General features: G+C 40.9%; 1 protein-coding gene across 1 annotated transcript in view; it reads right to left on the minus strand.

The window, feature by feature from the left end:
* LOC124475653 (protein HEG homolog 1-like) overlaps window positions 1–13,783 on the minus strand; it is a 59,485-nt gene extending 45,702 nt beyond the window's left edge. Inside the window, exons 1-7 of the mRNA XM_047032427.1 lie at window positions 13,740–13,783; window positions 12,685–12,750; window positions 11,630–11,695; window positions 10,575–10,640; window positions 9,520–9,585; window positions 8,465–8,530; window positions 7,410–7,475 (exon numbers count right to left, since the gene is read on the minus strand). The gene's annotated coding sequence lies outside the window, so the exon portion shown is untranslated. The remainder of the gene's footprint in view (window positions 1–7,409; window positions 7,476–8,464; window positions 8,531–9,519; window positions 9,586–10,574; window positions 10,641–11,629; window positions 11,696–12,684; window positions 12,751–13,739) is intronic.
* Between the last annotated feature and the right edge of the window lie 2,607 nt (window positions 13,784–16,390).

Consider the following 16,390-nt stretch of genomic DNA (forward strand, 5'->3'; position numbering starts at 1 on the left):
GTTGAGGGAAATTCAGATTTGGAGCTGTCAGATGATGAGACAGATAAGGATGAGTTTGAACCTGGGATAGAAGATGTTGAAGAAGAAGAAGATGATGCAGGGGGCTACGATAATACAGACAGGGAAGATCAGAAAAGTCATCGCCCTCTTTGGGCCAGTAGTAGCACATAGATTTTATTTAGTACCAGTGAACGGGACTACACCAGACTACATCAACTCTCTCCTGCAGCCTTACACCCCCACCCGCCATCTATAATCTTCTTCCGACAACCGCCTGGTAGTCCCACCGCTCAAGACCGCCAGGTCCCAACACAAGCTCTTCTCCTGTCTCTCCACCTTCAAGAAAAGGCTTAAGTAAAGCTGGAAAACTCTGTCGAACTACAGCTCGACTCATCCACATTGCTACATCCTTTCATGGGAGTTCAGAGAATGCAGGATGCAAAGGCTGGAAATGTTACAAAGAAGCAGTCAGCACAAGTGAGCTTTCACAGGCCAAAGCTGAGATCATTCGCTCCGTCCAGTATGACGCCTTTAATGAGGAACTCAACTGGCTTGAGAAGAGAAAGACTTCCCCTAAGCAAAGTCTACTCAAGAGGCTCAACCCTGTTGTAGATGAAGACGGTCTACTTCGGGTTGGAGGTCGTATATCATCGGCAGACCTGTCAAATGAAGAAAAACATCCTCTGATCATTCCACGTACCCACCACGTTGCCACGCTTCTAGTGAGGTACTATCATGAGCAAGTGGCACACTAAGGACGACACATTACAGAAGGAGTCATCCGAGCTGCAGGCTACTGGATAACTGGCAGCAAGCATCTGGTTTCTTCGGTTATCCACAAGTGTGTCATCTGCCGCAAGCTACGACGGAGTTTAGAAGGCCAGAAGATGGCTAACTTGCCAGCCGATAGACTCTCTCCAGAGCCACCATTCACCAGTGATGGACTTGACATCTTTGGGCCATGGACTATTATGACTCGACGTACGAGAGGAGGTAGTGCGGATAGCAAACGCTGGGCTGTGCTTTTTACGTGCATGTCTACCAGAGCTGTGCACATTGAACTCATTGAATCAATGACAACATCCAGCTTTATAAATGCTCTGAGGAGGTTTTTCTCAGTTCGTGGTCCAGCCAAACTTCTACACTCTGACAGAGGGACGAACTTTGTAGGAGCTTGTAAGGAGTTGGACATCAGTGCGGACAATGCAGCGGTAAAAACTACCTCCTGGAGAAAGGGTGCTCCTGGGTGTTTAACCCCCCCCCATGCATCCCACATGGGTGGTTCATGGGAGAGGCTCATAGATGTAGCTAGGCGCAATGCTGCTTCAAACAGGACTTACTCGTCTTACACATGAGGTCTTGAGTACTCTGATGGCAGAAGTCATGGCTATCATGAATGCAAGGCCTTTAGTGTCTGTGTCAACTGACGCTGACATGCCAGCAGTCCTTACCCCATCGATGCTCCTTACTCAAAAGATGAGTGCTATTTCAGCCCCTTCTGGAAAATTCGATATGGCTGAGCTTCATGGGAAGCAGTGGAAGCAAGTCCAGTGTCTTGCAGACACTTTTTGGAAAAGATGGAGAGGAGAATATCTGTCCACACTACAGTGCCGAAGGAAATGGACAGAGGAGAAGTCGAATGTCAAGATAGGAGACGCTTGCTGAAAGACAGCCAAGTCCACAGAAATGAATGGCCGGTGGGACTGATTGTTAAAACTCTGCCGAGCAGTGATAAGAGGGTCCGTAAGGTGGAAGTAAAGATTGTCAAGGATGGGACTGCCAAGGTGTTCCTGAGGCCAGTCTCAGAAGTTGTAATCCTTCTTTCTGAAGGTACCTGTGGAAAAGACTGAAGTCGCCTGAGGCCTGAGGGGATTTCTTTGGGTTAAGCTGTAATTTTAGTGGTACAATTGTATTATACCAAGCGGGGAGTGTGCTGCCTTCCTTCGTGTAATTTGTTTTAGGTTGAAACCATACATTGTTTGTTTGATTTGTTTTGCATTAAGATTGCATTTAGGTACATTGTGCGTGTTGCCCCCTTCAGAATGTATTTGGTACCTAGAATGCACGAGTGGAAAATGATAAACGTCTGCAGTTGAAAGCAAGACGCGCATCTAAACTCAACTGTTTTGTGATTTCTTTCTTGTTACGTTTTGCCTTGGAAACTATTTATCTGTAAGTACAGTATGGATAATTTGTTATGTTACGTTATATTATATTTGCAGGAAATGTATTTTGGAACATTATTTCTTCGATAACGTGTTTGTCGGGACACATTCCAAGCAGCTAACATTTAGTAGCTAGCTCTTGTACAGGATTCGCAGTAAGCTTTGTTTCGTGTTCCTTTGATGGCATGTTGTACTAATGTATGCTTCCATTCTTGTGTTGTATTTTCAGTTTTACAAAAAAGAATATCAAGAACCAGTAAACTATAAGAAGTCAAGCCTTGTAGTCACTGGAGTTTTGAATTGTTAGCTATCTGTCTAGCTCTGCAACGAAGCGCACCGAATAGATACTAGTAACTATTGGATTAGTTACTAGTAACTAAAGAATAAGTACTAGTAACTTTAAAATAGTGACTAGTACGTTTATAGAAATAAATGTTAAAATGGCCTGCCATAGTCTATCCCATAGAGTGCTAGCTAGTTCTATCCAGCCTAGCACATATATGCACGTCATATCTACTGCGTCGTCTCAGTTAAACTATCAGGGCTTGGAAATACTGCGACTTGCTAAACACACAGCTGCAAGACCCAGTGAAATGTTATATACAGCTAGCTAGCAAACTAACGTTAGCTAGCATCGCTAACGACATTGGCTAACTCAACTTCGGTAGGCTATCCTCAGTGCAAGCTGGCCAGTGCAAGTAACAGTTGACGCTGTGTGCTCAAAGATTCAGACTTAAGTGCTAAGATTCCGTTGGCCAAGAGAAAAAGTGCAAAGATTCCAATTGGCCCAGAGAAATGTCAATGATAAGAATTATCCAATAATGTTTCGCCAATCTAAGCATGCATGGCACGCAGAAGAAGGGCAGCCTACCCCCCCCCCCCCCCCCCCAAAAAAAAAAAAACATTCTACACGATTCACGTAAATGACCCAATTGACCAAGAAAACGGCGATTGTCGCCGAAAAGCGACAAGTTTGCAGGTCAGGCCAGGGTTGCCAGGTCTGTGTGACAAAACCAGCCCAATGGCCAATCAAAAACCAGCCCAAAACCAGCCCAATGGAGGAAATGCTTCCAGGACTATCACAGGTTAACATAAAACAATGCGTTCAAGTCAAAAAAAAAATGTTATCAAGGTAAATGTATTCTTGGTTTATTGTCACTCTACAGCAATAATATGTTCAGTTTTTCTATTTTCTAAATTTGGATGTCTTTTCACACTAAAATGACCCTGTAGTCCACTACAGTGGACACGCTATAAAATAAAACAAAAGTTTTCAAAAGTCTAAATTGTTAGATGTTTTTTTTAAGCCAAAATAAACAGGAAATTACCCCAAAAAATTACATGGACAACATTAATAAAGCTCCGATACTAGGATCCACGATGGCACCCGACGAAAAAAAACGTCCTACTTCACCACACTTTAGATATGTTTTATTTTTCGTGTTTATGGTCAATCTGAGCACATATTCTGGAAAAAAGCAACACGGCTGTAGCAGCGTAGCCTATACAAACGGCGTGGGAGACTATTACTGCCGAGTCAATGCATACATTTGAATACAATAGCCAGTCCATACATTGAACATTTAACCCCACTGTCTGTTAATATTACAGGAGAAAACGTGGTGGACTAATAAAATAGCATGTTCAATGTTATATTAAATATAAAAACATACTACGAACAGGTAATGCATATTTTGTTTAGGCTATTCGCTTGTGATTGTAGCCTCAACGTCACCATGGTTTTAATCATATTCGACATGATACAAAGTCTAAATATCAATTGGTGCCCATTTCAACTTGTAGTAGCAGTTTCCCCCAACAATTGCTTTTCATCAAAGGATGATGATGATGATTAAGATGACGAAGAGACATTAATGACTGCTCCCGAAGAAATGGATGCAAATAATTATGTATGGTAGCTACTGGTAGTTCTCTCTCCATGTACTTTTATTTACAGGCTTGTGTGGAATTGTCAGTAACACTGACATTATGATAATAATGTTTCTTCTTTGGCTCTCGACGAAGGCAGTCGCATTTTTCTCTCCTCCCCTCCCTGACCTTCCCTGCTTGGCTCTGTCTTGTCTTGTCTGTCTCAAGATACTCTCTCACCACCACTCTCCGAAACTAGAAGCATGGAATTAATTAGCTGGTCTCTCAATGCAATTGACACCATCTTCTCGAAGAGAAGCTCGGGTTCGGGGGAACCCAACTGTCCTGACGGGACGTTCGCAGCTGGCTACACGATGGTAGGCTCTCCTGCCAAAGTAAATTCCTTGTCTGTGCAAACTTTCATGGCGAATAAACACCAATTCTGATTCTGATAATGAATATAAAAAAGATTGGCACATTCTGACAATAGAGCATGGATGTTGTACAAAGTGAGATGTTAATTTAATGGCAGGTGAATTCTACATGTGGAACTGTGAAATGTAATGTAATCTCATGTATTCCCACTTACAAGAAAATGAGTTGCACAAACTGCATCTCATGAAGAAAGTGTCCAAAACTGACCAAGAGATGATGTAGGCTTATTTAGGGTAGAAGAATAAAGGCTAATCTTGAAAAATATTTACTGGAACACCAGTTACAGGAGGATGCATGGTCACAGGTGATGTTAATAGTAGGAACAATAACCTATATGAATATTAATTGTTGAATTTTCTGAATTTCTATTTTGACCAAGAGATGGTGCAGAATAATAAAGGCTGATCTTGTAAGGCTATCAACCTGCACCCACCTCTCATATGGTAAAATATGAAGTTACTGGATGGAGTCTCAACTTGATGGCTCTCAAACATCATTGTGTAACTTACTGTAGCATTGCTAGTCATGTTGATAAGTAAGGTCAAGATTGTGGTGTGATTGTAGTTGTTCTTGGGTATAAAGGAATTGTGAAGCATTGTTCTGTGGATTCTTGATCTCCTGAGACCTTCTCCTCAGCCGTGGCTTGTCCTATTCCTTCTTCCTCACCTCTTGCTTTCTATCTCTGGTTTACAATAATCATGGTAGAGTAGGTAAGAGTTAACATTCATTGATTTCATTCATTTACAATATGATTAAATGTTTAAATTATTTAACCTTAATTTGACCATTCTTGCTCTGATTTAACCCATTGAGTCAAATAACTGTGAATCCATTGGTATTGGGATTATTTGGTTGATGTTAATACACTGTTCAGTTTCCCCATATTCTTTCAAACCATAGGGGAATTCGTTTTGGTTGTTTGGCCAATATTGCCCTAGCCTGGCTCTGCCCTCCTACGTACTTTGGATTTGGATTTTGCTTCTGTACTAGGTCTGGGAGTTTTGCTTTGAAGTCGGTTTTCAGAAACAATTTTTTTGTAGGTCCAATCAGCGAACAGAGGGACTGGCTGAGAACAATGACGTTGATTTTGTGCACTAGTTTGAGTTGTAGTTCAGTAATGGCGGCGGAGAAAGATGCGAGCGAAGCTATTCTGCCGTTGTGAAAAAGTTGCCTACTATCCATAAGTTAAAGCTGGAGCAAGAACAATCTTTGCAGAGTTTTGTTGGTGGCCATGATGTTCTGGCCCTCCTACCCACAGGGTTCGGGAAAAGTTTGATTTTCCAGCTACGGCAGCTAGCTCTCGTACAGTAGTGGTGAAGGAATTGGCTAAGGCGAACGCTAGCAATTGGCTATGGCAGATCCAATAGTTTTAAACTTCAACAGAGTACCAACCTACAAGGAAGTCAACGCTTGTCAATGGAGCGAGCCCAGACTCTATGTACAAATGAAATGTACGAGAGTCTGGTTAGGAACAGGCTAGCGATGAAGGCCCAAGGGCTTAGAATGTTGCTAAAATAAATAACAGATTGTGACGGGAAACGGGAACGTTAATTTAGGAATTCATCAAGGAATTAAAGCACATCAAATCCCAGTCTTTAAATCGTCTCCCGGCGTATAACTAAGCAAATTAAATTTTGTTCAAGATCACTCAGCTTAACCAGGAAAGGATATCCCATGTCTGCAAACGCTAGCAGAGTCAGAAAGTGGGGGGGATAGGTAGAAACGCAGAATTTGGCATGGAAAACCTGCTAGCGAGCAGGTTAGTTTTACGGAGTAAATTACCATGGAAACTTACCAAAAGGTTTCGTTACCTCTCTTTCTGGAACGAAAATCTTGGAGTAAGCCTCTTTTCAGGGTTAAACAACTCAAGTTTTCACTAAACCCGCTACCTGCAATACCCCCCTGATGACATTCTCACGGCAATTACTGCGAAAAATTGGATGTTATGCAGCTAACATTACTGTCAAATGGTCGATCAAACCGGCAAAGTGATAACTGTGATATTGTTATGTTCACTTATTGGGAAGGTAATAATAGTCTTGTAGGTGGGGAAACGACAGGAAACGAGACATGGCATCTCATTAGTGATGGATATTTTTTGGTTTCAAACCCACAAAGCTCCTAGCATCGTTTCTCAGGTCAACTGCTTCATTTTTTCTCAATTAGTTTTACTGGGTGTTTTTCTTTGTCTTCCCTCAGGGCTTAGGTTGGCTGAGGGGCAGTTTTATGGGCATATGTAAAGCCCTCTGTGACATTGCTTGTAATAATGTCTTGAAATCTTATTTATTTCATTTTGTTTTGAACTGCTGGGAACCTAAGCTGACTCCCCAGATGGTTTGTTACACATAATCATCTTGGAAATTGTAAAGGCAAACTGTTTTGAAAAAGATAGGGACTTTCAAAAAGTACTTGGGAAGGGATTGGATGCACCATCTGCCTATCACCATGTATCATGAACTAACTTTAACCATGGCCGTAGCCGCTAGTAGTTCCTCATGGGATGCTGATTGGTCCAAACCACTGTGGTTCGGAGGAAAACAACGGACTAGGAGCTTAGCTAGATGGATTCTCATGTGTTTATGATCTGACAAATCCAGCTGTCTCGCAAGGTCACCGAGAACCCAGAAATTACCACACTTTTACCAACAGAAGTGACCAATTAGGTGGCCTTCAATTTACATAGCTACCATTGATAAATGTTCTTGCTGACTGTTTTTAAACACTACAGGTATCAATCATATCAGTAGTATCAACAAGGGTGGTAGAATATTCAGAAGATATTGCATTTGAATTCAATATGGAACTTCATCAAATCAGAACCATCTCACCATATGAATCATGTTCCCCCTGGAATGTAAACAAACGGGGATTTTATGCAGCTAACATTACTGTCAAATGGTCGATTAAACCTGCACGGCTTCAATAAATAACTCTACAAACCTGGTGACTTTGTTGTTGTTGTCGTCGTGTCTGCTGTTACTGAAGGGTTGGGGGTTGGCGTAGAATCTGTAGAGATGTTAGAAAGCGAGGGAGATTGTTGATAGTGATTACTGGGATATTGTTATGTTCACTTAGTGGGAAGGTAATAATAGTCTTGTAAGTGGAGAAACGACAGGAAACGAGACATGGCATCTCATTAGTGATGGATATTTTTTGGTTTCAAACCCACAAAGCTCCTAGCATCGTTTCTCAGGTCAACTGCTTCATTTTTTCTCAATTAGTTTTACTGGGTGTTTTTCTTTGTCTTCCCTCAGGGCTTAGGTTGGCTGAGGGGCAGTTTTATGGGCATATGTAAAGCCCTCTGTGACATTGCTTGTAATAATGTCTTGAAATCTTATTTATTTCATTTTGTTTTGAACTGCTGGGAACCTAACCTGACTCCCCAGATGGTTTGTTACACATAATCATCTTGGAAATTGTAAAGGCAAACTGTTTTGAAAAAGATAGGGACTTTCAAAAAGTACTTGGGAAGGGATTGGATGCACCATCTGCCTATCACCATCTATCATGAACTAACTTTAACCATGTCCGTAGCCGCTAGTAGTTCCTCATGGGATGCTGATTGGTCCAAACCACTGTGGTTTGGAGGAAAACAACGGACTTGGAGCTTAGCTAGATGGATTCTCATGTGTTTATGATCTGACAAATCCAGCTGTCTCGCAAGGTCACCGAGAACCCAGAAATTACCACACTTTTACCAACAGAAGTGACCAATTAGGTGGCCTTCAATTTACATAGCTACCATTGATAAATGTACTTGCTGACTGTTTTTAAACACTACAGGTATCAATCATATCAGTAGTATCAACAAGGGTGGTAGAATATTCAGAAGATATTACATTTGAATTCAATATGGAACTTCATCAAATCAGAACCATCTCACCATATGAATCATGTTCCCCCTGGAATGTAAACAAACGGGGATTTTATGCAGCTAACATTACTGTCAAATGGTCGATTAAACCTGCACGGCTTCAATAAATAACTCTACAAACCTGGTGACTTTGTTGTTGTTGTCGTCGTGTCTGCTGTTACTGAAGGGTTGGGGGTTGGCGTAGAATCTGTAGAGATGTTAGAAAGCGAGGGAGATTGTTGATAGTGATTACTGGGATATTGTTATGTTCACTTAGTGGGAAGGTACTAATAGTCTTGTAAGTGGAGAAACGACAGGAAACGAGACATGGCATCTCATTAGTGATGGATATTTTTTGGTTTCAAACCCACAAAGCTCCTAGCATCGTTTCTCAGGTCAACTGCTTCATTTTTTCTCAATTAGTTTTACTGGGTGTTTTTCTTTGTCTTCCCTCAGGGCTTAGGTTGGCTGAGGGGCAGTTTTATGGGCATATGTAAAGCCCTCTGTGACATTGCTTGTAATAATGTCTTGAAATCTTATTTATTTCATTTTGTTTTGAACTGCTGGGAACCTAAGCTGACTCCCCAGATGGTTTGTTACACATAATCATCTTGGAAATTGTAAAGGCAAACTGTTTTGAAAAAGATAGGGACTTTCAAAAAGTACTTGGGAAGGGATTGGATGCACCATCTGCCTATCACCATCTATCATGAACTAACTTTTACCATGGCCGTAGCCGCTAGTAGTTCCTCATGGGATGCTGATTGGTCCAAACCACTGTGGTTCGGAGGAAAACAACGGACTTGGAGCTTAGCTAGATGGATTCTCATGTGTTTATGATCTGACAAATCCAGCTGTCTCGCAAGGTCACCGAGAACCCAGAAATTACCACACTTTTACCAACAGAAGTGACCAATTAGGTGGCCTTCAATTTACATAGCTACCATTGATAAATGTTCTTGCTGACTGTTTTTAAACACTACAGGTATCAATCATATCAGTAGTATCAACAAGGGTGGTAGAATATTCAGAAGATATTGCATTTGAATTCAATATGGAACTTCATCAAATCAGAACCATCTCACCATATGAATCATGTTCCCCCTGGAATGTAAACAAACGGGGATTTTATGCAGCTAACATTACTGTCAAATGGTCGATTAAACCTGCACGGCTTCAATAAATAACTCTACAAACCTGGTGACTTTGTTGTTGTTGTCGTCGTGTCTGCTGTTACTGAAGGGTTGGGGGTTGGCGTAGAATCTGTAGAGATGTTAGAAAGCGAGGGAGATTGTTGATAGTGATTACTGGGATATTGTTATGTTCACTTAGTGGGAAGGTAATAATAGTCTTGTAAGTGGAGAAACGACAGGAAACGAGACATGGCATCTCATTAGTGATGGATATTTTTTGGTTTCAAACCCACAAAGCTCCTAGCATCGTTTCTCAGGTCAACTGCTTCATTTTTTCTCAATTAGTTTTACTGGGTGTTTTTCTTTGTCTTCCCTCAGGGCTTAGGTTGGCTGAGGGGCAGTTTTATGGGCATATGTAAAGCCCTCTGTGACATTGCTTGTAATAATGTCTTGAAATCTTATTTATTTCATTTTGTTTTGAACTGCTGGGAACCTAAGCTGACTCCCCAGATGGTTTGTTACACATAATCATCTTGGAAATTGTAAAGGCAAACTGTTTTGAAAAAGATAGGGACTTTCAAAAAGTACTTGGGAAGGGATTGGATGCACCATATGCCTATCACCATCTATCATGAACTAACTTTAACCATGGCCGTAGCCGCTAGTAGTTCCTCATGGGATGCTGATTGGTCCAAACCACTGTGGTTCGGAGGAAAACAACGGACTAGGAGCTTAGCTAGATGGATTCTCATGTGTTTATGATCTGACAAATCCAGCTGTCTCGCAAGGTCACCGAGAACCCAGAAATTACCACACTTTTACCAACAGAAGTGACCAATTAGGTGGCCTTCAATTTACATAGCTACCATTGATAAATGTTCTTGCTGACTGTTTTTAAACACTACAGGTATCAATCATATCAGTAGTATCAACAAGGGTGGTAGAATATTCAGAAGATATTGCATTTGAATTCAATATGGAACTTCATCAAATCAGAACCATCTCACCATATGAATCATGTTCCCCCTGGAATGTAAACAAACGGGGATTTTATGCAGCTAACATTACTGTCAAATGGTCGATTAAACCTGCACGGCTTCAATAAATAACTCTACAAACCTGGTGACTTTGTTGTTGTTGTCGTCGTGTCTGCTGTTACTGAAGGGTTGGGGGTTGGCGTAGAATCTGTAGAGATGTTAGAAAGCGAGGGAGATTGTTGATAGTGATTACTGGGATATTGTTATGTTCACTTAGTGGGAAGGTAATAATAGTCTTGTAAGTGGAGAAACGACAGGAAACGAGACATGGCATCTCATTAGTGATGGATATTTTTTGGTTTCAAACCCACAAAGCTCCTAGCATCGTTTCTCAGGTCAACTGCTTCATTTTTTCTCAATTAGTTTTACTGGGTGTTTTTCTTTGTCTTCCCTCAGGGCTTAGGTTGGCTGAGGGGCAGTTTTATGGGCATATGTAAAGCCCTCTGTGACATTGCTTGTAATAATGTCTTGAAATCTTATTTATTTCATTTTGTTTTGAACTGCTGGGAACCTAAGCTGACTCCCCAGATGGTTTGTTACACATAATCATCTTGGAAATTGTAAAGGCAAACTGTTTTGAAAAAGATAGGGACTTTCAAAAAGTACTTGGGAAGGGATTGGATGCACCATCTGCCTATCACCATCTATCATGAACTAACTTTAACCATGTCCGTAGCCGCTAGTAGTTCCTCATGGGATGCTGATTGGTCCAAACCACTGTGGTTTGGAGGAAAACAACGGACTTGGAGCTTAGCTAGATGGATTCTCATGTGTTTATGATCTGACAAATCCAGCTGTCTCGCAAGGTCACCGAGAACCCAGAAATTACCACACTTTTACCAACAGAAGTGACCAATTAGGTGGCCTTCAATTTACATAGCTACCATTGATAAATGTACTTGCTGACTGTTTTTAAACACTACAGGTATCAATCATATCAGTAGTATCAACAAGGGTGGTAGAATATTCAGAAGATATTGCATTTGAATTCAATATGGAACTTCATCAAATCAGAACCATCTCACCATATGAATCATGTTCCCCCTGGAATGTAAACAAACGGGGATTTTATGCAGCTAACATTACTGTCAAATGGTCGATTAAACCTGCACGGCTTCAATAAATAACTCTACAAACCTGGTGACTTTGTTGTTGTTGTCGTCGTGTCTGCTGTTACTGAAGGGTTGGGGGTTGGCGTAGAATCTGTAGAGATGTTAGAAAGCGAGGGAGATTGTTGATAGTGATTACTGGGATATTGTTATGTTCACTTAGTGGGAAGGTAATAATAGTCTTGTAAGTGGAGAAACGACAGGAAACGAGACATGGCATCTCATTAGTGATGGATATTTTTTGGTTTCAAACCCACAAAGCTCCTAGCATCGTTTCTCAGGTCAACTGCTTCATTTTTTCTCAATTAGTTTTACTGGGTGTTTTTCTTTGTCTTCCCTCAGGGCTTAGGTTGGCTGAGGGGCAGTTTTATGGGCATATGTAAAGCCCTCTGTGACATTGCTTGTAATAATGTCTTGAAATCTTATTTATTTCATTTTGTTTTGAACTGCTGGGAACCTAAGCTGACTCCCCAGATGGTTTGTTACACATAATCATCTTGGAAATTGTAAAGGCAAACTGTTTTGAAAAAGATAGGGACTTTCAAAAAGTACTTGGGAAGGGATTGGATGCACCATCTGCCTATCACCATCTATCATGAACTAACTTTAACCATGGCCGTAGCCGCTAGTAGTTCCTCATGGGATGCTGATTGGTCCAAACCACTGTGGTTCGGAGGAAAACAACGGACTTGGAGCTTAGCTAGATGGATTCTCATGTGTTTATGATCTGACAAATCCAGCTGTCTCGCAAGGTCACCGAGAACCCAGAAATTACCACACTTTTACCAACAGAAGTGACCAATTAGGTGGCCTTCAATTTACATAGCTACCATTGATAAATGTTCTTGCTGACTGTTTTTAAACACTACAGGTATCAATCATATCAGTAGTATCAACAAGGGTGGTAGAATATTCAGAAGATATTGCATTTGAATTCAATATGGAACTTCATCAAATCAGAACCATCTCACCATATGAATCATGTTCCCCCTGGAATGTAAACAAACGGGGATTTTATGCAGCTAACATTACTGTCAAATGGTCGATTAAACCTGCACGGCTTCAATAAATAACTCTACAAACCTGGTGACTTTGTTGTTGTTGTCGTCGTGTCTGCTGTTACTGAAGGGTTGGGGGTTGGCGTAGAATCTGTAGAGATGTTAGAAAGCGAGGGAGATTGTTGATAGTGATTACTGGGATATTGTTATGTTCACTTAGTGGGAAGGTAATAATAGTCTTGTAAGTGGAGAAACGACAGGAAACGAGACATGGCATCTCATTAGTGATGGATATTTTTTGGTTTCAAACCCACAAAGCTCCTAGCATCGTTTCTCAGGTCAACTGCTTCATTTTTTCTCAATTAGTTTTACTGGGTGTTTTTCTTTGTCTTCCCTCAGGGCTTAGGTTGGCTGAGGGGCAGTTTTATGGGCATATGTAAAGCCCTCTGTGACATTGCTTGTAATAATGTCTTGAAATCTTATTTATTTCATTTTGTTTTGAACTGCTGGGAACCTAAGCTGACTCCCCAGATGGTTTGTTACACATAATCATCTTGGAAATTGTAAAGGCAAACTGTTTTGAAAAAGATAGGGACTTTCAAAAAGTACTTGGGAAGGGATTGGATGCACCATATGCCTATCACCATCTATCATGAACTAACTTTAACCATGGCCGTAGCCGCTAGTAGTTCCTCATGGGATGCTGATTGGTCCAAACCACTGTGGTTCAGAGGAAAACAACGGACTAGGAGCTTAGCTAGATGGATTCTCATGTGTTTATGATCTGACAAATCCAGCTGTCTCGCAAGGTCACCGAGAACCCAGAAATTACCACACTTTTACCAACAGAAGTGACCAATTAGGTGGCCTTCAATTTACATAGCTACCATTGATAAATGTTCTTGCTGACTGTTTTTAAACACTACAGGTATCAATCATATCAGTAGTATCAACAAGGGTGGTAGAATATTCAGAAGATATTGCATTTGAATTCAATATGGAACTTCATCAAATCAGAACCATCTCACCATATGAATCATGTTCCCCCTGGAATGTAAACAAACGGGGATTTTATGCAGCTAACATTACTGTCAAATGGTCGATTAAACCTGCACGGCTTCAATAAATAACTCTACAAACCTGGTGACTTTGTTGTTGTTGTCGTCGTGTCTGCTTTTACTGAAGGGTTGGGGGTTGGCGTAGAATCTGTAGAGATGTTAGAAAGCGAGGGAGATTGTTGATAGTGATTACTGGGATATTGTTATGTTCACTTAGTGGGAAGGTAATAATAGTCTTGTAAGTGGAGAAACGACAGGAAACGAGACATGGCATCTCATTAGTGATGGATATTTTTTGGTTTCAAACCCATAAACCTCCTAGCATTGTTTCTCAAGTCAACTGCTGAAGAACTGTTTTTTCTTTGTCTTTCTTGAGAGGTTGGCTGAGGGGCAGTTCTATGGTCATTTTTTAGTGAGAATGTTGTGTTGGACAAATTTCAGTCAGGTTTCAGAGCACACCATAGCACAGAAACAGCACTGCTTAAGGTACACAATAATTTGTTGTTGTTCGGTGGTTCTGGGAATTGTGCGGTTTTAATATTACTTGACCTCAGTGCTGCTTTTGATACGGTTGATCATGCTATCCTCCTGCATCGTGTCTAGAAATGGGTTGGTATCCAGGGTGTGGCTCTACAGTGGTTTCATTCTTATTTGAAAGATTGAACCTTTTCTGTCAATATTGGAAATGTTTCTTCCTCTTCGTTAGCGATCACATGTGGAGTACCTCAAGGTTCAATCCTTGGTCCAATTATATTTTCTTTGTGTATTCTCCCTCTGGGCTCCATTCTCCGTCAACAAAACATAGCATATCACTATTATGCTGATGACAGACAGTTATACTTACCGTTAAAACCAGGTGATACCAACTCTCTGGTGTCCCTTTTTGATTGCCTTAAAGATGTAAAGTGGTGAATGGCTAAAAACTTTCTCCAACTTAATGAGAGTAAGACGGAGTTGATTCTGTTTGGTACCCCCAAATCAATTGACGTTTTATCAACAAAAAAATGGGCCCTTTGTCCACCAACGTGCACTCCCATGCCAGAAATGTGTATGTTATCTTTGATTCAGCACTAAAATTTGACAAACAAATTAATTCTGTTGTCAAAAGTAGTTTTTTTTCATTTAAGGACTATTGCAAAACTAAAATCTTTCCTATCTTTCAATAACTTGGAGATTGTTATTCATGTACTTATATCATCTAGAATTGATTACTGTAATTCTCTGTATTATGGCATTTGTCAATCATCATTATCACGCCTGCAGCTTGTCCAGAATGTGGCTGCTAGAATGTTTACTGGAACCAGGAAGAAGGACCATATCTCTCCGATATTGGCCTCTTCACTGGTTGCCAGTCAAATATAGTATAGATTTTAAGGTGTTGTTAATTGTTTTAAAGCTTTACATGGATTGGCTCCATTGTTTATCTCAGATCTTCTTATGCTGTATCACACTTCCAGGCCCCTTAGATCATAAAACCAGTCCCTTTTAGCCATTCCACAGACTCAGATGAAAACAAAAGGTGATCCTGCCTTTTCAGCTGTAGCCCCTACTCTGTGGAATTCCCTCTAGGCGCCATTTTCTTTTTTCGTTACCCAATGGCACCCTCAGTACCCCTAGTTCCCGTGGCCTTGCTGCTCTTTACAATCCGTCTCTTAGCGACCTCAATGTGAGAGAAAGATGCTGTGTAAAGAGAATTTACGCACTAGATCTACTGTCTTCTTTCTTTGTTGTACCAAAAACAAAAAAAAGCGAAAATTCCAGTCTCAGCAGAAACGCTTGATAATGTTCTGTCTTCAAGCACCAAGAAAATAAAGAGTCCAGTTTAGTGCAGACAGAAGCCGGTGAATGCGCCTGCGAACCCCAGCCAAGCACGTCAAATGAGGCGGAAAGGACTGTGCATTCTGAATCAATAAGTGTAATTGAAAAGCGAAAGTTCCAGAATCATTGGCCGTCGGACTTTGATTGGCTTTTGTATGATGAGGAGGAAGATGTGATTACATGCAAGTACTTCAGTAGAATCAATTTTCAAAATTCAACAAATCAATTTTGCTTAAGGCCCTATAAAGACTTGGGCCGGCCCTGGGGTCAAGCTGTTTCAATCATGAAAATCTTACAGTGCACTCAAACAGCAAACGACATGCAGCTTGTCGTGATAATGTGATGGCTTTAAGCAAAGACCCTGAGGAATCTGCGATCGCAAAAGGTTTTCAAACTCAAAATAAAAAGAATGATAGCGCAGAGAGATGTGAGCTTTCTGTAAAAATGAATACAGCATATTACGTATATCGCAACGGAGGAACTGAGTTTCACTCAGATGAAGCCACTAATTCTGCTGCAGAAAAAAAATGGCCTGGGGTCTCATTTATAAAACTGTGCGTAGAATTCTTACTAAAAGTGTACGTACGCTCAAAAGCCTAAAATGGCGTACGCACACAAAAATTCAGATTTATAAAACCGTGCGTACGCACACCTGTACGCAATGTTCCCTTTATAAATTACAGATTACCCACAAGTGTGTGTACGTGAATCAGCATTGTACCCCGCCCTGAACACGCCCATTTTTAACCATAAATGGTCAATGCAAAGCACTTCATGAATGCTAATGTAGTATCTCATCATGACCCTGGCGTGCGATTGTTCTTTACGGTAAATCATAGCGCATGACAACTTCTCAGACACTGTTAGCCTATTGGTGGAGCCCATCACACAGTGTCTGGAAAAGCAAACTCCTGG

The sequence above is a fragment of the Hypomesus transpacificus genome, chromosome 13 (genome assembly GCF_021917145.1).
Source record: "Hypomesus transpacificus isolate Combined female chromosome 13, fHypTra1, whole genome shotgun sequence".
Classification (NCBI taxonomy): domain Eukaryota; kingdom Metazoa; phylum Chordata; class Actinopteri; order Osmeriformes; family Osmeridae; genus Hypomesus; species Hypomesus transpacificus.